General features: G+C 32.6%; 1 pseudogene; it reads left to right on the top strand.

Moving 5' to 3' along the window:
• The first annotated feature begins 6,822 nt into the window (after nt 1-6,822).
• Nucleotides 6,823-14,791, top strand: LOC143410757 (large ribosomal subunit protein uL29 pseudogene; annotated as a pseudogene).
• The last annotated feature ends 9,147 nt before the right edge of the window (nt 14,792-23,938 follow it).

The following is a 23,938-nucleotide window of genomic DNA, read 5'->3' as shown; positions in this document are numbered from 1 at the left end:
TTTTCTGACTCAGTGTATGGTCAGCTTTTCTACTCCATTACAGAATAACTCTCCAGAGAGGGGATTTGCCCTTACCATCACCAGCTGCCCTTTGGCCCACCTTTATGGATGGGGCATATCATAAAGTAGAGCATAACGTTTCAACCCTAAATGGCTTTAGTAACCAGAGAATAAACTTTTTTTCAAGGAGAAACATTAAATGGATATTCTGTAAGTACACAAATCCATAGTGTTGGCTGTGTTAGAAAATCCATGGAATTATAGACTTGGAATAAAAGCATTAAAGTTTTGAAGATAAACATAAGCAGGAGTACTGTTATCACCCAGTGCTACTGAGTACTAGCCATACACAGCACTTTATTCCTTTACCTAATTTAATTCCCTAATTTAATTTCAATATAACAACAAGCAATATCTTTTCTTCATTGAATACAGCCTGTGAAAGTGTAGGTGGCCCAATCATGTTTAGTGGTTTGAACTGCATGGCTTGTTTGGTATCATAATATGCTTAAATATTATGATGTACTTAAATACTATAATATTGTTATAAGTTTATAATGTGCTTAAATATTCATTCAGGGAAATATAATGTGTAAATAACAGAGAGGACCTGGGAACATGAATAGTCTCTCTTTGGAAGACCATGGAGATGTTTAAATCTATAAGAACAATTTGCTTGTGATGGTAACTGGGAACAAGTAAGACTAATTGAGGAAAAACCATTCAGATTGGGATAAATCAGTTTATGAAGGATTTATATTTCTGAAGATGTAAGAGGAGATGTAGATGATTAGAAATGAAAGTTTAGGGGTGTTTTTATTTTTATTCATTGCATATTCTTACATGTCAGACAATTTATTAAGTATTTCCTTTAAGTTACCTTGTATAGTTCTTGAATTAGAAACTACTATCTCCTCCATAAAGCTAGAAAATATATTTAGGTGGGAAAAAATGAATTTATGAAAGGGTCTTTCTTGCCTTACAACTCTTGACTTCACTGTTTATCCTGCAGATAATGAAACAAAGGACAGTTTAAGGAGTTTAAGAAATATGTGTCAATCATACTTTAATAAAGCATATTTTTAAAAAAGTATACAGGAGAATGCTGTAGAATGGAGGAATCTGTTGTGCAATTTATAAGGGAAAAATTGAGATGAAATGTCAGATAGTGCTAAATACTTGCCAAGGTTTAAAGGACTTAACTCAAGGCTCTAGATCTGCTCAGGTCAAAATTCTGAAATGTTTATTCAGGGATCCCCATCAACCTTAATGGGTTGATTTGATTTTCCCCAATATACCCCTCCCCAGCTGTCTGTGAATGGGGAATTTAACTTGAGGAAATTCAAAGATGGTAATGAATATGAGGAAGCACTGGGTTTCTCGTGTAGTATGAACAACTTAAAAAGGCCAAAATTCTAAGAAGTCCTCATCATTGATAGAGAAAAGGAAGAGGAGCTTTGATCACAATCTCAGAACCAGTAGATTTTAATACTGGCTGGAGTCTCAACACTAAACATTGTTATATGGACTTAAGTGTCAGGGATTCATATCTTGTATACGGAGGAATAAAAGCTCAGAATTTTGTTGTTTGTTGTTTAAATTCTATTCTTGATTAACATATGAAGCTAAGTTTTAGAAAACCGATGATCCTTACCTTTATTATGACTGGAGAAGATGAGTTTGCTAGACATTTCAAAGATAAAAAAAAGAATAAAATCATTGATATGTAAAGAAATGAAACTTTAATAGTGTAAATAGACTCAGAACTACATTTAAAAACTAAAAGCTAAGCATGATGGTGCACAACTATAATCCCAGTTACTTGGGAGGCTGAGGCAGGAGGATACCAAGTTTGAGGCTAGCTTCAACCACTTAGCAAGGCCCTAAGTAACATAGTGAGGCCCTGTCTCAACCTAAAACTATTTTTAAAAATTGCATTTTGAGGGATGGGGATGTAGCTCTGTGGTAAAAAGCTTCCCTGGGTTCAATCCACAACACCAAAACTAAACAAGCATACAAAACCTAGAAAAACATGACAGAGAATTTTACATCATAAACATTGCAAACCAAATAAGAAAAAACTCACTACTGGGCGCAGTGGCACATGACTATAATCCCAAAGGCTTGGGAGGCTGAGACAGGAAGATCCTGAGTTCAAAGCCAGCCTCAGCAACAGTGAGGTAGGAAGCAACTCAGGGAGACCCTGTTTCTAAATAAAATACAAAATAGGGCTGGGGATGTGACTCAGTGTTTGAGTGCCCCTGGGTTCAATCCCTGGTATCCAAAAGAAAAAGAAAAAGCATTACAATGTTTGATGGAAAATGTATGTACTTTCTACTTTTGAAATGAACTGACTGATTTGGGTGTCAGAGATAAGCCAGGGTTTTAACCTATAAAGTGTAGAAGAATTTGATATAAATAAAATTGAAAGAATATAATCAAAAAAGAAAAAAGTTTTTTAAACTATTGATATTTTCCTTTGTCTCCTCATATTCCTTGATTAGGAAATGTTTAATCCTCTTCTTTGAGGAATATGTTAACAATAATTAAAAAAATGTTAAGGGAATACTTGGCATTCAAAGGCAGAACAGGACTTGGCAGCTGTTTTGATATAAGAAAATTCATTTTCAAAACATACATTTATTCGTACTATATAGGAAACCATCCTAGAAACCTAAAATTCCTTATTACTACCAAGATGTCAATGACACATTTTTGATATTCCACCTCTAAACATTTTCACAAGCCTTTTTTTTGAATTTCTGCATTGCACAGCAGAAATAATTAGATTTAATAGTGTACTGTGGTATCACAATTTATCTATTTGGTTTTCAGAGGCTTGGTTTCAAAAAAAAATTACCAAACTGCAAAAAATTGGAATCTGCAGTAACCAAGTACTCACATTAGCAACTACATTAAATTCAGTATAGTGCTACAAATTAATATGCTTGACATGATGAGAGAAACTCAATTGAAATACCTGCAGACAATTGGCATTGTTCACTGTAAGAAGCTCTACTAACCAAGCATTTTCCTCCTTTATTAATTCTTCCTGATGGCTGGGTCTTCCTGAATGTTTATTTGTTTGTTACCACCATCAGACTTCTTTATAAATTCTCCCAGTGCCACCACATGTTGCCGCCTACCATCATTCAGGAGCAGACTGGAGCAGTCAGCACAGGAAAGTGAATCATGAAAAGTGACGAAGAAGATAGCCATTTCTTTCTCACGGAAAAACAATTTATTTTCAGCTGGAGATTCAGCATTAGGGAGAAATGCATAATGAAATAATTGTTGTACCCATTCAAAAGAACTGTTGACTTTTTATAGAAGTGAAAGAATGAAATGCCCCACAGCATAGGTGCTAAGTTTATGCTACTTATTTTGGGGGAGTTTCTTTTATTTTAATACACAATTGTAAATGATCTGCATGGTTTGAGAATATTTCCTTTTTGGGAGTTTTTTAGAGTAAAATTTTAGATAGCTAGATTGTTATGTTGTTGCTAATTGTTTTAATAAAAAATTTAGAAAAATTAAAATTTATTGCTATGATCAAGAGAAAACTGAAAAAAGTTTCAATAGCATTGATGATTATATGGGATAGATTTTTACACACTAAAATTATGAAAATAAATAGGTTATAAGGTAGAACTAATTCAGAAAGTCTAAAAACAAACCTTTTATTTGCCTGAATGTATAACATATTTCTAGTGTGAAGATTTGTCCACTGTTTGAATTTTTATTGCAGATAACTAGAGAAATTCCACTGTGGGAAAAAAAAAGATTACATTTCAGTCCTTTATCTGCCCCAAACATGGTATATTTTACTAACCTTTCATAGGCCATCTACTTTGGCTTATTCCTTTAATTAGTTGATGGTTACTGTGTGCCTAACCAAGCCAGCAGAAAGAAAAGCAGGTGCTATACTGAGGGGAAGGTATGTGTGGTAATCATCAATGGCATAAGAGAATAGGGAAGAGCAAACAGAAAGAAGTGATGGGGAGAACAAGAGGTAGCAGGTGCATCAAACAGGGGTGAACAAGGAGGAGCACTGATGAGCTGGCATAATAAAAAGATGGACTAATGTTTAAGGTATATGTCTGGTTATAATACAGAAGTAGTGTCAAAGAAAGGCTGAGGGAGAAAGTGATATGGAAACAAGTTAGACTCTACTTCAGCTGAACAGCAGAAAGGTCATGGTGTCCTTCACAGGAGTAGAAGCAGGAACAGAAGGAAAGAGGGAATATTTGGAGTTTACTGTAAGGGTACAGTCATCAGATTTCAGTAAGGGATTGGGTTGTGAGGAAAAAAGGAATTAAGGATACTTCTCAGACCTTTGGTCCAGGGAGCTAAATGTATTAAATTATCCTTTGTGAGATAATAAAGACAAGAGAAGGAGGAAAATCAGTATGTGATGTTTATTTTACATCCAAATGAATCTTTTCGGTAGACAAATTTATATAAGGCTAGAATTAAGAAAGCAGTCTGCATTTGACTTATAAATTTGGGAGCCATCAGCATGTGCATGGAATTTACAACTATGAAATAAAATGATACAATTTAGAAAATGAGAATAGAGAAGAAGTTCAAGAACTAAGCCACCGAGCATTCATTCAGAGGATGACAAGTTCAGAAAAATAGGATAAACTAGCACATGGGGTACTATTAGAAATTAAAGGAGAGGCAGAGGCAGAGTATAGAATAATATTTGGGACCAAGTAATGAACATGCTGCCTTGATCAATTGTTCCAACTGTTACAATAGATGAATACCTGGTGGGCAAAAATTAGATTAGACTGGATTAGATCAGATGAGGCAATTCAGAGGGTATTCATACAAAGTTACTGCCATGGAATCATAAACAAAAATGTGATTGAATTCACTCTAAAGGAAAATAAAATGAGAAGAAACAGAAAAGCAAAGTATAGACCATCCTTTGAGGATTCTATCTGCATAAAGGAACAGAAAATAGAAGCAATTAACAGAGGGGGTTGTTGGCTCACGAAAAGATGATTGGATTGCTTTTTTATTTTTTTACAGACCCAGTATAGCTACATGATGGGAGGTGGGGGGAAGGGAACTGGTAGAGGGAGAACTGCTGAATTAAGAGAAAGTTTAAAAAAAATTAATGCAGTGTCCTTGAGTGGGTGAGAGCAGATGTCTTTCAGTGCATATGTATGGGCACGAATCACTATGACTATCACAGGTCATTTATCCAAAGAAACGGTGAACCTGCTCAGATGACTGGAGGTAGACAGATATGATGACAGATCTCACAAAAGTTTGCTTTCTCATTTCAAAATGTTTTCATGATCTAGAAAACAAAAGCAATCAGCTAGTAATAAAGACACAATAATCAGAAGGAGGTACAAAGAAAAAGTATAAAGTTGAAACGATCACCTAAGACCTTACAAGGGAAAGTGTTAAATTTGTAAGGCTATAGGTACTGGACACAGAGAGATACTCTGTGAAAGTCCTTTGTACACATACATAGGGACTACTTTGAATCTTTCACTTAAATTCCGACTGTGCATGTATAAACTGAAACTCCTTAATGCTGAACAAAGAATGATGTTCATGACAAGAATAACTGTAGAGCAGCTGTAAGTTGAGTAGAGGACAGAAAATGCTAATGGCCAGTGAGTGTCAACTTCTCAGTAGCCAGAATGGAGAAACCCTGTTATGAGCAGAAGGACTGCAGCTGAATTCAAAAGAAAGCCATGCCTGAGTTGTGGGCAGAATTAATCCAAATGTATAGATTATGATCAAATACCTTCTAATATCTTTTTTTTTTAATGTCGAAAGAGCCAGATGGTGGTGGTGTACAACTGTAATCCCAGAGACTTGGGAGTCTGAGGCAGGAGAATTACAAGTTCAAAGCCAGCCTCAGCAACTTCATGAAACTGTAAGCAACTTAGGAAGACCATGTTTCAAAATGAAATATAAAAAGGGATAGGTATGTGGCTCAGTGGTTAAATGGCTCTGGGTTCAATACCTAGTATGCCCCAGCCCCCCCCCCCACAAAAAAAAAACAATTGTTGAAAGGATCAAACTTGCAAACTTTTCTGCCAGAAACTTAATTGACTATAGGAAGAAAATGAGAGTTTTTAAAGAAAAACAACAAAATTTAAAATTTAAAGATATAAAATAAACTAGTATCTTAAAGCAATAAAAATACTAGATATGTAGAAAAACATGGACTTTATTCCTCAAAGGGAAAAAGAGAAAAATCCAGCAGTGACAAAGGTGATGGTTAACTGACAAGAGTATTAAGATAGTAATTATGAGCTTTTTTAACTATAAGCAATTATGATTGATTATGCTCAATGTGCTCAAAGCTTTTTTTCTTCATTACCATGATGAGGACAGAAGTAGAAAATAAGAAAAGGAAGCAAAAAGAATTATTACTTGAGATAAAAATTTATTGTATGTGATTAAATGTAGATTAGATATTACAGAAGAAAATAATATAAAAGCATAGCATTAGAATATGTCCAAAATTGAGCATAGAGAAGAAAGGCTGAAAAAAAATTTTTTTAAAGAACAGAGATTTAGCAATCTGTGGGGGAAAGTTGTACGTTCTACACGTGGTAGCTTGAATCCAACCTTGGGAAGGATGGGTCTGAAAAAATGTTCAAAGAAATAATCACCAACTTCCAGATATAAGAATCTCAATGAACCTTAAGTAATAGATGCACAAAGAATGCATAGTGTAATCAACTTTCTGCTTATCATCAATAAAAAGAAAAAATCTTTAAAGCAGGTAGGGAAAGAGACATATTGCACACTAAAATAGTAAAAAGTATGTTCTTTTCAGAAACCATGCAGGTAAAAAAGATAGGGGAATAATCTCTTTAAAGTGATCAAAGAAAAAATGTCCTATAAACCTAGAATTCTATATCCAGTAAAAATATTTTTTAAATAAAAGCAATACAAGAATTTTTTTCAGAAAGATAAAAGCCAAGAGAATTCACCTCTAGCAGCACTGTATTTTCAGAAATATCAAAAAGTTCTCCAAGTAACAGAAAAATGATACCAGCTGAAAATTTGGATATACAAGGGAACACAGAGTACTAGAAATGGTAAATACGTGGAAAGACATTTTTCTTAGAGTCTCTTTAAAAAGCAATTGGGTATTTAAAATATAACAAAAGTAATATATTTAGGATTTTAAACATATATAAAAGTATGATAACTAAAAAATGAAATTAAACTTCTCTAAGTTTCTTGTGTTATTGCTAAATTTAGATGTGGTTTATTCACAAAGAGATCATGTCTTAGAAGCTTGATTCCTAGTGTCACAGTGGTGAGAAATGGTAAGACTTCTTAAGAGGTAGGGCCTAGTAGGAAGCTCTTAAGTCTCTGGGGAGGCTGCATTAAAATGGGATTAAAGCAGTTCTGTTGGGACCCCTGATTTCTCAGGAGAGTGAGTTATAAGAGAGAACACACTCTGTGAATTACTACTTGGCCGCCTGTTTGATGAAGTGATATCTCCTTCATACAGGCAATCCTGCCATGATGCCAACATAGCCCCTCAACAATAGCCAAAACAATGGTGCTGCCCAATCTTGAGCCTTCAGCTTCCAAACTGTAGTTAAATTAACATATTTTCTTTATAAAATTATTCATGCCATACTGATTGGAAAAGATATGGTTGATGATTTCCATCTTCTGGAATTCATTAGGAACTGTTTTGTTTTGTTTTGACTAATATGTGATCTGTCCAGAAGTGTGTTCCATGTGCACAGGGATAGAATGTACACTTCCTGTTGCTGGGTGGAGTATTCTGAGTGTGTCTGTTAGTCCCAATTGTTCTGTTTGCTTATACTCCTCTACTTCCTTATTGATCTGGTTGTTGTAGCCAGTATTGAAGGTGGGCTTTTGAGGTCTAAAACTGTGGTAATGCTAGTTTTCCTTCCTATTATGTCAAAATTAACTTCATATGCTTATTAGCTCTGAAGTTTGGTACACAAATATTAAGGATTCTTATATTTTCTTGTAGAATTGACCCTTGTATATAATATTGTATCTTTTAACATTGTTTCATTTAAAGTATTTTTAAAATGTAATTTAAGCAATCTCTGCAATCTTTTGATTATCATGTGTTAAATATTATTTTTTATCCTTTCATTTTCAGCCTCTATGTATCCCTAGATTCCAGAGCCAGAATATTGTTGGATTCTGTGGTTTTGAAAATCCAATCAACCACTCTATATGTTTAGATTGTGGAATTTAGTCTATTTACATTTAAAGACATTACTATTAGAGAAGAATTTACATTTGCCATTTTTTAATTGTTTTTGCTGTGTCTTGTAATTTGTTATTCTTTCCTGTCTCACTTTTTTTTTCCTTTGTGCAACATGAGTTTCTGTTTGGGGTTTTGTTTGTTTTTCAGAATTTTGTTTTCATAGTGATACCCCACTCATTTACTTTTGTTCATGCTCTACATGTATTTTGTTTGGAGTTACTGCTACATTACACAGCGTATTTTTAAGTTGTAGCATTCTATAAAAAACTCAATTTCAATTGAATAGAAAATTCTCCTTCTTATGCACATGTTATGTTGTTTTCCCAGCTGAATACTTACATATAATATACCCATAAACATATTTTAGTGTATTTTAAAATTTTTTATCATTTAAATTTTATTCATCAAAATTACAAGGGTGTAGGCTACTATGTTTATCCTTATGTTTACTTTTACTGGAGAAACTTAAAGACTTGGCTTTCAGTATCTGAGCTTTCCTTATCCATGAATTCAATGAAACATGGATCAAAAATATCCACAATAAATTGTGTGTGTACTAAACATGCAATATTTTTATTGTCATTATTCTTTAAACAATACAGTTTAACATTATTTTCATAGCATTTACATTGTACTAAATATCAAAAGTCATCTAGAGATAAAGGACATGTCCTGTTTCCATTTAAAGGATTTTCTTTAGCATTTTATTTTTTATGAGCTTTATAAATTTCCTCAATTTATGATTATCTGGATTATCTGGATTATTCCTTTATTTTGGAAGCAGTTTTTTTCTGAATACAATATTATTGGTTTAAGGTTGTTTCTTCTATAATTTGATAATATACCACTCTCTTCTGATGTGCAATTTTTCTTCTAAAATAGTTATTAATAACTTTTATCACATACCTCATGTGTGATGAAACTATTGTAAAATTCAAGATTTTCTCTTTGTCTTCAATTTTAGATGATTTGATTGTGATGTATTTTGGGACATTTCTCTTTGTATTTCTTACAGTTGGTCTTTTTGTGATTCTTAAATCCATATGTCTTTTTACTTACTCCTGTTTGTAAGGTTTTGTCATTATTTATTCAAATCAACTACCTTTTACTTTCTCTTCCCTTTTTCTTCTGTGAGTTTAATAATATACATATTGTTCAACCTGACAGAGTCCCATAAAATTCTTAAGATGTTTTCAGTTTCCTACAATTTTTTTTCTTTTCTCTTTGACTCAATTTTATTATTTATTTTTGTGGTACTGGGCATTTAACTCAGGGACGCTACACCATTGAGCTATGTCCCATGTCTTTATTGTTTATTTTGAGACAGTGCCTCACTAAGTTTTTGCTTCCAGTCTCAAATGTGCAATCCTTCAGCCTCAGCTTCATGAGTAACTAAGATAACAGGCATGTGCTACCATACCCAGCTTCCCCTCTGACTCATTTTTAGACATCTCTCTTCGAGTTTACTAACTTAGATGTTTTTCATCTGTTTGATCAAATCTACTATTGTACCTCTGTAATGAATTTATCAATTCAGCAATTGCATTTCTCAATCCATAATTTCTACATGTATGTCTTTTTATTTATTTGTTTTAGTGGTTTATAACTATTTGTTGATATTCTAATTTTATTCATGGATTGTTTTCTGTCTTTGTTTAGTTGTTTATGCGTGTGCTATTTTAACTCATTGGGCAGTTATTTTATTGGAAGTTATGGGAGTTGCTTTAAATTCTTTGTAAAGCAGCCAATAGATCTGCATTTCTGTAGAATCAGTTCCTGAAGTTTAATTTTTTTTTCTTTCTATTGGGTCTTATATCCCATTTGACTTTTGTCTGCTTTGTAATATTTTGCTGGGATTGGGGCATTTAAAAACAAAGCCGTCTCTCTTGATCTTGCTTATTACCTTCTTGTAGGGAAAGACTTCACTGATCAGCCCTACTGGAGGTTCTAGGCCCTCATATGTTTTATGATCTATTGCTCATCTTTATGACTGTAGATATAACTGTAATTCTGCCACTCTCCTGTTTCCAACAAGTTCCCAACTCTGGCACAGATGAAATATGCATTCAGAATCAGACAGATAGAATTTAGTTCTTCTAGAAGAACCTAGACAACCTAGAATGTTTGGATGCATATTCACCGTTTTATTTTTTATCTTCTCAAGGGAGAAATCATAGGGATTGTTGGAAATGTTTTATTCCCTTTTATTCATGTTATGCCATATATATGGAGGGGCACTAAATACTGGAGATTTTCTATACCTTTTGCTGAAATCCTTTCTTGGTTTTACCCTAGCCTGGGTGCTACAGATTAACTACTGATCTCTTTCTGAGGTGTTCTGATTCATACATTGTTGTTTATTCAAAATCTTCAAAAGGTAAGGGAGGGTCTGTAGCATCCCAGTCTTCCATCTTATCTTATAAACTTATTTCTTAAATAGGATACTAAAGCATTATCTATCCTTTACAAGACAAAAATCCTGATTCAAGAGGGATAAAAGATTTGAATGGGTGATTTTCAAGGCAAAATATAGAAATGAGCAATAAATATAATCATATGTTTATCACTACTCATTAAATAAATACAAAGTAAAACCAAAATATGTACCATTATCTTCACACTTGCATGAGTATTCAAAAGATGGGCAATTCCAACAATTACCAAGGTTATGGAGAAAGTAGAAATTTTATACATTTTGGGTAGAAATGTTAAATGACAAAACCACTTTGGATAACAGTTTAACGGTTTCTTAAAAAGTTAAATGTATACTTAACATAAAGTTCTGCTATTTAACTTTCACATATTTACTGAAGTGAAGTGAAAATACACAACACAGTAACACATAAATTCTAACACTCAATGCAGTTTTATTAGTAGTAAAATACCAGAAAAATGAAAATGCTCAATAAGTAAATGGATAAACACAGCATACTAAAAGGACTGAGAATATAACTCAGAAGCACTGAGAATATAACTCAGAAGCAAAGTCCTGGGTTCAATGTCCAATAAATCAGAAGAATTTTTAAAAACAAATGTAAAATAATATGAACAAACTGATAATTCATGGAAAGAGATGAATTCATCTAAAAGTAATGTGCTGAATAGAAAACACCAGACCCAAAGCAAATTACTATCTGATTTTGTATATGAAACTCTAGAAAAAAGGCAATAAAAGAAAATAAAACCAGATAATGAGTAATTCATCTTAATAATCCTTGAATGGGATATATTCATTCTTTATTCACATCTTTAATTTTTTTATTTGGCACTATTTCTTAACATTAAATTATTCCCAATATTATTATTATTACAATTAGTGTCCTATGCACTTTCAGGTTCCACACCTATAAAGTCAATAATCTGAGGATCAAAAGCATTCAGGAAAAAAAATTGTGTCTGCAATGAACATTTACAGACGTTTTTCTTGTCAATATTTCATAAACACTACAGTGTTACAACTTATGTAGTATTTAAATTACATTAGGCATATAAGCAATCTAGGAATGACTTAAATATGCAGGATGATGTGCATAGGTGACATATAAATTCAAAACCATGTTATATAAGGGAACTGAACTTTCATGGATTTTTGGTATTTACAAGAGGTCTCAAGGGAGATCCGTGCAGTCTTTCCCTACAAGAAGGTAATAAGCAAGATCAAGAAAACTGGCTGTGTTTTTAAATGCCCCAATCCCAGCAAAATATTACAAGGCAGACAAAAACCAAATGGGATATAAAACCCAATAGAAGGAATAAAATTAAACTCCAGAAACTGGCTCTACAAAAATGGATACTAAGGATTAATGTGTATATTTTGTCCCCTCTGTCTACACAAAATTCTAACTACAGAAGCTGACCCATTTTTTCATAAATTAAATTATTGTCATTTCTCCAGATAAAATTACATAAAATGATGAGAAATTTTTAATTTAAGAAATAAATTATTTAGTTGCCTTAATTAAAAATTAACCTAGATTTTAATCCAATATATGTTTACACTACTTATATATGTATGTATTTATATGCTGGAGATGTAAGGGCATTATTTTTAAAGATATGAGTGAAGATATCTCCATATATACATTATTCTGATCATTTTTAATTACTCATGTATCATGTTTGCTGACCTGATACCCACATTTAAGAAAATTACATATTTTTTTTATATTACAAATAAAACAATTATTTGAACTTTTCTTAATAAGAGCTTTTCACTAAATAATGTAGATTATTTCCTAACTAAGAATAGATTTGGCTATCTGGATTCTTTATAAATTCATTGACTGAACTGAAATTGAAAAATGTGTAACCATTTTTTTACATCTCTCCTACAGTCTAGGGGTTGAATGGAAAAGTCTGCATTATGTTCTGAGCTACTTTAGTTCTCTTATTAAACACAGAGGAAAGCAGAAGAATCTTATTTAATCTAAACATGAGTTCAGATACTGTTCACATATTCTTTCCTACTCATAGACTGAAATTTTTTTCCAGAACCAGGTTTTCTACTCATTTTTCACATTGATTGTCTTCAGACCCAGACAGGATTAAAAATTATAAAGTTTCACCTGTGCCCCTACTTTTAAACAATGTATCAAAGTTTTGCTGAGCCTTAGAAAGTATGCTAAAGGTTTATTGTGTGTTTAGGGCAAAGGTTGACTCCTTTTCTTATTACAAACTATTTTCCTACCTCAATCTTCCTGTGAAACAAGAGGCAGAAATTCCCTTCGGAAAGGCATAGCCTTTTAGTGATAGAGAATTGCAAGTCAAAAAACCAGGGCTCAGGAAAAATAAAAGTCAATAGCATGTGACCTTATTTGCATGTGCATCCCATCAAACAATACTATCTAAGTTTAATGGCTTAGTGAGAAAATAGTTTTTTCCATTTAATCTTCACAGCATGTTCTCACTTCTATTTTTTCCTAATCTCAACAAGGTTAAAAATTTTCCCTGTCATAGGTTCTGAACAAAAATAATGTTTGTATTAAAAGACAGGATATGTGAGATTCATCTTATATATGCAAATCTGCTTACCCTGTTAATAAAGAATGGCTTACAACATGACAAAATTCTGGCTTTTAATATTAGACAACATGAAGACAACAATTCAGGAAATTTATGATCATTAATTTTCAGCATCCAAAAATAATTGAATTATCAACATTATTTGAGAACAATGAAACCATACACCCCCAAAAGATATAGAACAATATCAAAGAAATAACTATATATTTGTGCTTACTTAGGAATAACAAAATATTAGCATGCATAATTAAGCATGCAAAAATAATATAATCACAGTTTCTGTGAGAAGTCAGGTCATATTGGTATCATTACTGATACATTCATCTATCTCTATCAAGATCAAGGTTAATAATTAATTTATGTAAATTATAGACAAAATATTTAGTGTGCACAAATGAAAGCTTATAGATTTTCAAATGTTTTTATAGAAACTTAATTGCCTCCTTTAGAAGAGTTTTTAAAAAATGGATCAATGACTAAATCTTTATAAATAGAACAATAACAAGAGATTAATATCTGTATCCAAATCTAAAATGTTTTGAAATTTGAACAAATGTGAATCATGTGTATGTTAGTAATGAAAGAACTTCACATGGAAAACAACTGTAAATTTTAGCAGTGTGGTTGGTTTTATTTGATTACTAACTTAGGTAAAGAATTATTTTAAGGGAACATTAGTGTTTCAGTTGATCCTGTCTTCTGGTGTATTACCAGCCTTTGACTTCCTGCTCTGTGCATGATTACTCTATGTAGTACAACCACATGAGGATACACTCCATGAAAAGTACTTGCCTGAAACTGGAGACCCAAAGATAACTTAAGAACATGCCTGCTTTCGTAACTCTTAGTATAATGAACCTTATAAATTTGAAATACTAGAAAGTAAGGGCTGAAAATTTTCAATCTCTAAAACAAAGAGATCTTAAGGCTTCTTATATTTATTTCCAGAGTCTTTTGAGAAATGATCCATATTTTAATCTTTTTGCTAGATGTTATTTTTAGTTTGACTTATTTTTATTAAAGTAATACATGTACATAATTTAAAATCTTATGAGCTTAAAATAAAAGTCAATGGTTTCCTCCTCTACTGCTCACTTTCTGTTACTCCTACTGGAGGACCTACTATTGCTTATTTGTGCATTTTCATTTTAATAAAGGCTATTTTCAAATAGCCCAGTATTCTTGTGCAATCATTAAACACTTTAAAATAAAAATAAACTAGCTCTTCCCTCAGCTTAGGCTTTGGTGGATCCTGCAGCTCTGGCCAAGTTTAAGGCTCAGGTCCTTAGTGGCAAAGAGGAGGAGCTCCCACAAAAAATGGATGACCTGATAGTGGAACTGTTCCAGGTGAGTATCACCAAAGTGACAGGCATCGTGATGTCTAAGCCCTTAGACCTATGGCCCAAGAAGATACACGGTATGCGCCGCAGGCTCAAAAAGTAGGAAGAGAACCTGAAGACCTAGAAGCAGCAGTGGATAGAGAGGCTGCACCCTCAGCACAAGAATGTGATCAAAGCCTGAGTGTCATGGTGCAATAGAAAAAAATAAATAAATAAGTATACTAGCCAATATATACTTTCTGTCACCATTTTATAACATTAAGGATAAAATTTATGTTCTGCTGCATAATTGTAATTAGACCGCTCTTTGTCCACTAGTTGGTTTTAAATTTTGAAAACTTAAATCTGACTATGAATTATTGGTAATATAATAATATGGATCAATGTGGTGTCATGTAGTATGCTTTCATTACCCTTTGTTTCCTGAACAATTATATACTCTGTATTTCTACTCAAGTTCTTAAGTGAGTTAAAAAGCTAGTTTATAATACATTTTATATGGATTATTTTTCATAATTGCTTTTCTCCAAAACAGCATCTTATAATTTATTGCATTCACATTCACAAGATTATATTCTTCAAATTTATTTCTATTCACTTAGTTATCTGTTTGCAAGAGGACCTGTTTCTGTTTATCTAATTTTTTTTCAAAATTTTCACAATTGTTTTTATTTCTATCCATCCATATTTAAGAATGAAGCAATAGAAAGGCTGTTGGTATCTCTCAGTAGCTTAGTGGGTGCTGTTGACTGGCAGAATTTGTATGGGAATAGAAGCTAGGCAACTATGTCATGAGGGAATCCAAACTAGAATGGAAAGGGCTTTATTTGGCAGCACAAATACCCACACTAGCTAACGTGCCATCTCATACTGACTAATATGTTCATAAGATGTATCTTTTTAATATGGGTGTGTTTGAATTATTTGCCTGGTGAGAACGTAAACACAAAGCCTCTTTTTTTCTTATGCAGTGTGAGGAGAAGCAGCTATGTCCTAGAGATCCCCTGAATTCCTCCTCTGTTTCTCACCATTATTAACTCTGCCCTCCACCTGTCTCTGAACCAGGAGCCTGTGCTGGTTTTGCTAAGGAGGCCCCATATTCCAGCTGCCCTTTCTCACTCCATTTCCTCCATCACTCCTCTTCCATAGGCCATGCCTTCTTCTACTGTTTCCCTTTATTCTCCTTATGAGGAAGTCTCAGGAAAGATGGATTACAATCACTCATTCTGCCTAAGACAGTGAGTGATCTAACTCCTAATTCTCCATCTGTGGACGGGGGTTCGGGAATTTGGTTTAAATTAGCATTCCTCTTACTGTGTACCTCAGAATATTTGTTCTATTAAGAATTCATAGGTATTTTATGATTAAATAATAGATGATGAATGATATATCTTCCACTAGAGACTTACATACACTTTAGTATATAAAATATCCCTGAAAATCCAGTAAATGAACCTGCTTAACATTTTGTAACCTGACATTACTCAGCACAGGAATCCATAATTAATGAAGAACCTACAATATCTTTTAAGGAAAAATGGTCTTTACTAATTTTATATATAATAATTATATAAAATATTCAAATTATAGGAAAAGTCTGACAAAAGTCCTTGAATAGAAAATAGGAAACTTTATAGCATATTTGATGAATTTTTAAGAAATTGTTGAAAAGAAAATTGTACAATCAATTAATAGAAGTACTAAAAAGAAAAGACTCTATGGATAGAATCTATTTTCTGTAAATATTTTTAAAACATTAAGATACCTGATTACAAATATATTCAAGTTTTTAGGGCCTGTAAAATATTCTTGATAATTAGGTAATGTATATTTATCATAAGATAATACAACACTTATTTTCAACTTGTAGCATATTATGACCACCAGTTAATAATAATGTAAATCCATATTTTTATCAGTACATAATAATTATAAGAACTGTGGGTTTTATTGTGTTATATTTGTACATGCTCAGAACATATCATGGTCAATTTTGTTCTCCAGCATCTCTGGCCCTTCCCTCTTTACTTTCCTGGTTCATTTCTTCTACTCTAAGTCTCCCTTCTATTTTCAAGAGATGCTTTTTTTTCCTTTTTTCTCTAATCTTCACATATGAGACAAAACATACGAGCCCTCAACTTTCTGGTCTGAATTATTTTGTTTAATATGGTGTTATCCAATTTCAATTTTTCTGAAGACAAAATAATTTTATTCCTTCTTTATGGCTAAGATTTCATTGTGTATATATACCACATTTGCTTTATCCATTCTTTTCTTGAGGGACACCTAGACTGCTTTTGTAGTTTGGATATTGTGAATTCTGTTGTGATAAACATCTCTTTGTGGAGAAACACCTACATACCCATGCATGCAGACTTACTAATGAGTGATATAGATGGATCATATTACAGTTCCATTCCTAGTATTTTGAGGGAACTGCATTTCTATTTGCATAGTGTCAGTACTACTTGATATTCCCACAGTGCACAAGAGATCTCTTTACTCTGCATCCAGGCCAGAATTTATTATTCAATCCTTGATGACTTCTGTTCTAACTTCAAAAGTATTAAATATCAATGAGTTTTTATTTGCATTTCTGTAACTGCTGGACATGTTGAATTTTTTTTTCACACAATTGTTGGCCATTTGTACTTCTTTGGAGAAGGTTGTATTTAGCTTATTGGTCCATTTATTGATGAGGTTATTTGTTTTCTGGCATTGTTTTTTGAGTTCTTTACATATTCTAGGTATTCATCCATTGCCAGAAGAAAAACTGGTGAAAATTTTCTCCATTCTGTAGGTTCTATCTTCACACTGCTGATTGCCTTCTTGGCTCTACAGAAGCTTTTTAGTTGATGCTACCCAGCTTGTTGATTCTTTCCTTGTATTAGGAAGTTGCTGCCTATGCCACTGTGTTGGATTGTTCCCCCCATGTTTTCACCTGACAGTTGAAAAATTTCCAGCCTTATTCCAAGATCTTTAGTCCATTTTGAGTTGAAAGTTGAAAGTTTTTGGCACCTTCCCCGATGATCATGTGACAATAACACTGTGGGTTTGTTTATTCTATTCTTTTTTCTGTAAATATTTTTAAAACATTAAGATAGCTGATTACAAATATATTCAAGTTTTTAGGGCCTGTAAAATATTCTTGATAATTAGGTAATGTATATTTATCATAAGATAATACAACACTTATTTTCAACTTATAGCATATTATGACCACCAGTTAATAATAATGTAAATCCATATTTTCTATTCTTTTCCCATTGGTTCTTGAGTCTATTTTTATGAGAGCACCAAGCTGTTTTTCTTACCATGTCTCTGTACTATTATTTGAAGTTGACTATTATGAGTTGACTCATTTTGCTCATAATTACTTTGTCTTTTCTGGGTCTTTCATTCTCCCATAAAAATTTCAGGATGTTTTTTTCTAGTTCTGAGAAGAATATCATGGGTACTTCTATGGGAATGCATGGAATATGTATATCACTTTTGGTAATATTGCGATTTAAACAATGTAATTTTGCCTGTCTACAAACATGAGAGGTCATTCCATCTTCTGGTGTCTTCTTTGATCTCCATTTTCAGCATTCTATAATGTTCCTTGAATAGGTCTTTTAGCTCTTTGCTTAGATTAATTCCTAGGCATTTTATTTACTTGTTTATTTATTTATTTAGACATGTTTTTATTTATGACATTACTGTAAATGGAACTGCTTTCCTGATTTCTTTCTCTGTTATCTTATTATTCAGAGATAGAAAAGAATTTGATATAGTTCGTTGATATTTTACCCTGCTGCTTTGTTTAATTTATCACCTCCAGAAATTTCTGGTAGAACATTTAGCATCTTCTCTGCACAGCATCATACCATCTGTACAGAAGGACAATTTGACTTCTTTCTTTCATTTATTTCCTCCTATGTCCTCATTTCTCTGGCCAAAGTTTGAAATATTATATTGATTAGAAGTGGTAAGAGAAGATATTGTTGTCTTGTTTTTCTGATTTTAAAGGACAAGCTTTCAGTTTTCACCGTGTTGTCTAGAGTTTCATCTGGGTTTGTCAGTATATAGCCATTTTAATGAAGTTAGGGTACATAGCTCCTATCCCTAGTTTCTTCAGAATTTTCATTGTGAATGCCTGTTAAATCTTGTTGAAGGGTTTTTTTTCTACATATTTTGAGGTTATCATGTGATTTTTGTACTTTATTTTGTTTATGGGGTAGATTACATTGATTGATTTTTATTTGTTGAACCATCTTTATATTCCTGGTCTAAAACAAATTTGATCATTATGTTCAATCTTTTTAATGTATTGTTGAATATAATTTGTTAATTATTAACATTTGCAAATCTGTTAAGATTCTTCTTTCTCTATATTTGATGATCTTTTAGTATAAAGAGCAATATCTCTGCAGTCTTCCCTGAGATAGAGTATATCTTAGCACCAAAACACCCAAACAGCATACTCAAGGTTCTAAATTTAACCATCAGTATAACTTTGAGAGGGGAGAGTAATTGTCATCTAGTAACAGTGATAACTACAGGGAAAATCACATATTACCTTATATTTTAAAACTTTTTACTAATTATATTTACAACTCTATTAGCCAATGAGAAATAATACAAGTAGGATGGTAATTTAAGTATTAAGATCAGTATACTCAACACTAAATTATATTAAAATAAGAGAAAAATAAAGAAAAGAAAAAGAGGTCATGGAAGCAAGAGAGACAGTTAATATGATGAGAAGAGAAAGAAGGATAAAAGAGAAGGGAATAAAATGGAGATAAGAAAGGCAAGTATAAGGAAAGAATCAAATAATTGAAAAAAATATGTAAAATTAGTATAAAGAAAAAACAATGAGGGAAAATGCTACAAAATATTTCACGTAAAATAGCTCATGTTACAAGCATCGTGAAAATATTTGTTTTTTTTTCTTGCTCAGCTTTTAAAAAATGAAATATTTTTTAAGGTTCAAATCTAGAACTCCCCACTACAACATTGTTTGTGGGATATATGTTCATTCTAGTTCTCTACTAAACCAGCCAAACTTGTTAGGGGAGTCTGTCTGCGGAGCTCTTCCCCTCCATGTCTGCCAGCATGTATTATGACAGCATCATCTGTTTCAGAGCACAGTTCGCCCTCAATATGGCTCTGTGTTTGTATCTATGATGGGAGTGTAACCCTAGCAGATGCTTCTGGTGAGCCCTCTTTCCTGGGCAGCCTGTAGATAGATCTTTAGTCTGTTTGCTGGGACCAGATGTATGGAAAGTTTATGTCAGTAAAGACTCAAGACCCTTCTGAGCACAGGGAGGCATCTGTCGTCACAGTTGTATGGTGCAGGCAGCACTCTCCACCCAGACCTCACTCAACCCAGTGATACTCCCCATTCGCCTTCATCCTTATCACAGAGTTTACCTCTCAAATTTTAAATGAAAGCACCCTTAATTATTTTTAAACTTATTTATTATTTATCTATTTATTCTAAATAGATATACGTGACAGCAGAATGCCTTTTGATTCATTGTACACAATTGCTGTACAACTTTTCATTTCTCTGGTTGTACACGATGTAGCATCACACCATATGTGCAGTCACACATGTTCCTAGGGTAATGATGTCCATCTCATTCTACCATCTTTCCTGCCCCTGTGTTCCCTCCTCCTTCCTCCCTCCCCTTTGCCCAATCACAGTTCCTCCATTTTTCCAGTGCCACCCTCCAATTATGAATCAGCATCCACTAACAGAAAGACATTTGGAATTTGGTTTTGGAGACTGGGAAAGCACCCTTCATTCTTCTTTGCTGTGTAGATCTTTAGATTGACATGTGTGGCTGCTGTCACTGCCCTGATCTTCCCCAAAATCCATGCTAGTCTCACTACTATACCCAGATTAATTTGCAGATTAGGTTCCCATCAATCCAGTGAAAAGTGAAGCAGAGTGATTGATCAATCTTGGGTACACAAAAAGAAAGCAAACTAAGAACAGGACAAACAAAAATAAAAATTAAAAAATAGAGAAGTAAAACTGCAGGGATTTCTAACCTCCCACTCAGAAAATCCAAAGAAAGAATCTTTTTAAGCTGTTATATCTTCCCCAGTTCACTGCTGAGAATTTTAAGAACTCTCTCCAGTGCCAGCTCAATACACAGAATCTGAGCATTATTCCTCAAACTGCAATTTTGTTGAAGAGTGGAGAATTCTTTTCTTAAACACCCTGGGAAACTTTCTTTCTGGTCATTGCAGGTGAGCTTCCCCTCCCCCACTATGTCACCATGTTCCAGACACTGCCCAGTCTATTACTTTTATGGATTCTCTTTCTAGTCTAAAAAGCAATATTCCTAGCTTTCTCCTGTCTTCTCATTCTCTGAGTGATTTCCCATAGTCTTCCCACCTCATCAACTGGCAACAGAACTTTTGTTTTGATTTAATCTCAGAGAGGAAGTTACTATACAGTAGGTTCCTCTAATCCACCATCTTTATAACCTCCACATTCAACTTTGAAATTTATTCCTAGGCTATTTAAACTTCATATCAGAGTCTTTGAATAAAGGATAACTTTCAATGTCTGAGAAGCACAATTGAAGTTAGCTCTAGGTTTTTCTCCTATTTCAGTATCCTTGCTACTCAGATCCTGACTTATAATAAAGGTCCCTATAGTCTCCACTGTTCTGCAAAGACTTCCCCAGTTCACACACACTCATGTAAAGGTCTCAATTTTCTGAACTCTACAAGTATATAACATTTTTTCCACAGATTATTACTAGTTTATAGTGATTGACATTGGGATTTGAATGCGGGGACACTCGACGACTGAGCTAAATCACCAGCTCTTTTTATTTATTTATTTCTTATTGTGAGATTAAATTTCCCCTAAATTAATCAGGCTGACCCTGAACTTATGAAATTTTAATTCTTTTAAAGCCTTCATTTCTTTTCATTCTTTTTTTTCTAGACTGGAATAAATATATTTTGCATACATAAAATGAAATTACTGTAAAATAAGTACATAAGGAGTATAGCAGATTAGTAATTTCAACATCATCATAAATCCAAAAATATATCAGTTCAATAAAAAAGTACAGACAAAATTACCTTGAGAATATTACCCTAATTCTTGTAGGCACCACAGTATCCAAGAGGAGTACATCATTAAGAAAAGTAATATAATAAAAAGAATGAAAGTATGTTACTTTTATCATCCACAGCCTTTGTCTTCCATAAGATAGCATTGTGTATTTAGGAAATATCTATCAGCTACCTTCACTCTCAGTAGAATGAAAGAAATGTAAAACCTATACAAACATATGTGGCTTTTTCAAAGGGCTTCCCAAAACTGGTTTTTGTCTACCATGACATAGAGACATAAAAATATCTAGTAGATTTTGAGTGATAATACCACAAATATTCAACAAGGGTAAAGAGGCTGTGGACTCTTAAAAAGAAATATGAACAAAATTTTACTAAGAAATATACACATATATGCCTATAAAATTTTCCATAAAAAACATTTTAAAAGACTATAAAAACCTTTAAAGCCTTCATTTCTTAAAGACATATTTCTTTGATTTCATCCAACATTTGCCTGTTGCTAGACTCATAATTACCCAAGATGCTTATTGATTTATTGAAACACAAAATTGTAAATAAGATAGCTTTTTTAAAAAACTGAAAACCTCAATTATACATTATAGAAATCTAAAACATAGAAATTGATCAATAATCTTGACTTTTTACTAATAACTAAATAATGATATGATTAAAAAGTCCACAATTTCCACCCAAGAAACTATACAAACACATTTATATCTTAACTGAGCATATATTTTGGCATTGTCCATGGAACCTTGAAACCTAACTATGGAGGGCCTACTTTAATACCTATGGCTAATCTAATATATAAAAACAAATAAGCAGGTGAACTCTATAAAATCCTTCATATATTAAGTAAAGCCAATAGCTACCCGAGGAAGCTGTATCATGCACAGACACACACACATACATACACCAATTACGATTTTGTTGAAATTACATACATTTTCATGCTTTGGAATTTGCTTTCATTTCTTGTCATACATACACAAAATTACAATTTTGTTGAAATTACATACATTTTCATGCTTTGGAATTTGCTTTCATTTCTTGTCAGATACCATCTAATCATCTATTGCTTCTTTCAGCACCTTTGTATATATGGTTCACATTAGTGTATGTAGTATCTTTTAAAATTTAGCCTATAATTGTTTATGTAACTTAAAATCTCTCTCTTGAATAAGTGGGAAAGCTAAAAAAGACAATTAAATATTGTTGATGGTACAAGTTCTTACCAAAATAATAATAATACTTATTATTATTGTGGGATAGGTAACAAACTAGATACCTTTTAAGATAAAGTTTAGAGATAGCATATTGCATTTGTCTTCAAAAATAAATAAGATGTAAATAAAAAGTACAAGTGTGTATATTAATTTTAATTTATTAATAATATAGGTATCCTGCACCTTTTAAATAATAGAGGAATTAAAAGAAGAAAGATCATGGAAAATGCTTTATAAGAAGGTAGCAATTAAGCTGATATACTAGGCTCAGGCTTTGAAAGGGCACAGAGAACTTGGAGTTTCTTCAAGATATATTGTCATTTATTTCATAATTACTTAATGAATGCCTACTATAAATCAGTGGATGATATTAAATTTTTAAAAATATATATGGTTCATTGAATTTTACAAAATCAGCAAACACCACATAGTGATAAACATAAATAATATTATGTTTGATCTAAAAGTACATGTGAATTTGAAGAAGTGAAATAGTTTTAATTATAGCTCATAAAATAGCACCAATAAATAATTTTTAACATTTCACAATATATTTTGATTGATTGCAACAATTTTTAGAAGAAAACAAGAATCATTTTAAAAGATACCTTACATTGAAAAATACATTGTTCCATGAAAATAAGTATTTTTCTTTTACAAATTGTAGCCATAACAAAGGTTACCAGGCTGAGAACAGCAAGAACTAAGGTCTAATTTAAACCAAGGTTGAGACTGAAAGTGCTCATGTAGACATGACTTGTTTTCTTTTTCTTCATTGATTAAGATAATTATCAATATTCCATACCTTAATCTACTGTGATGCTTAAGTGGATCAAGCCTATTAAGTAATTTGTATTTTGAAGAAAAATTTGTTCAGCTAAGTATGAGATACATACTGCCAGGAATTAATTAGCTTGATTACTGTTTTCTAAAGTATATTCTAGGAATCCTAGTCCAAAGAAATGTTGCTATAGTCAAAACAAATTCCAGCCACAGACTCAGATGTGCAA

This window comes from Callospermophilus lateralis, chromosome 11 (genome assembly GCF_048772815.1).
Source record: "Callospermophilus lateralis isolate mCalLat2 chromosome 11, mCalLat2.hap1, whole genome shotgun sequence".
NCBI lineage: Eukaryota > Metazoa > Chordata > Mammalia > Rodentia > Sciuridae > Callospermophilus > Callospermophilus lateralis.
The sequence above is the reverse complement of the archived record's forward strand: the minus strand, read 5'-3'. Positions and strand labels throughout refer to the sequence as shown.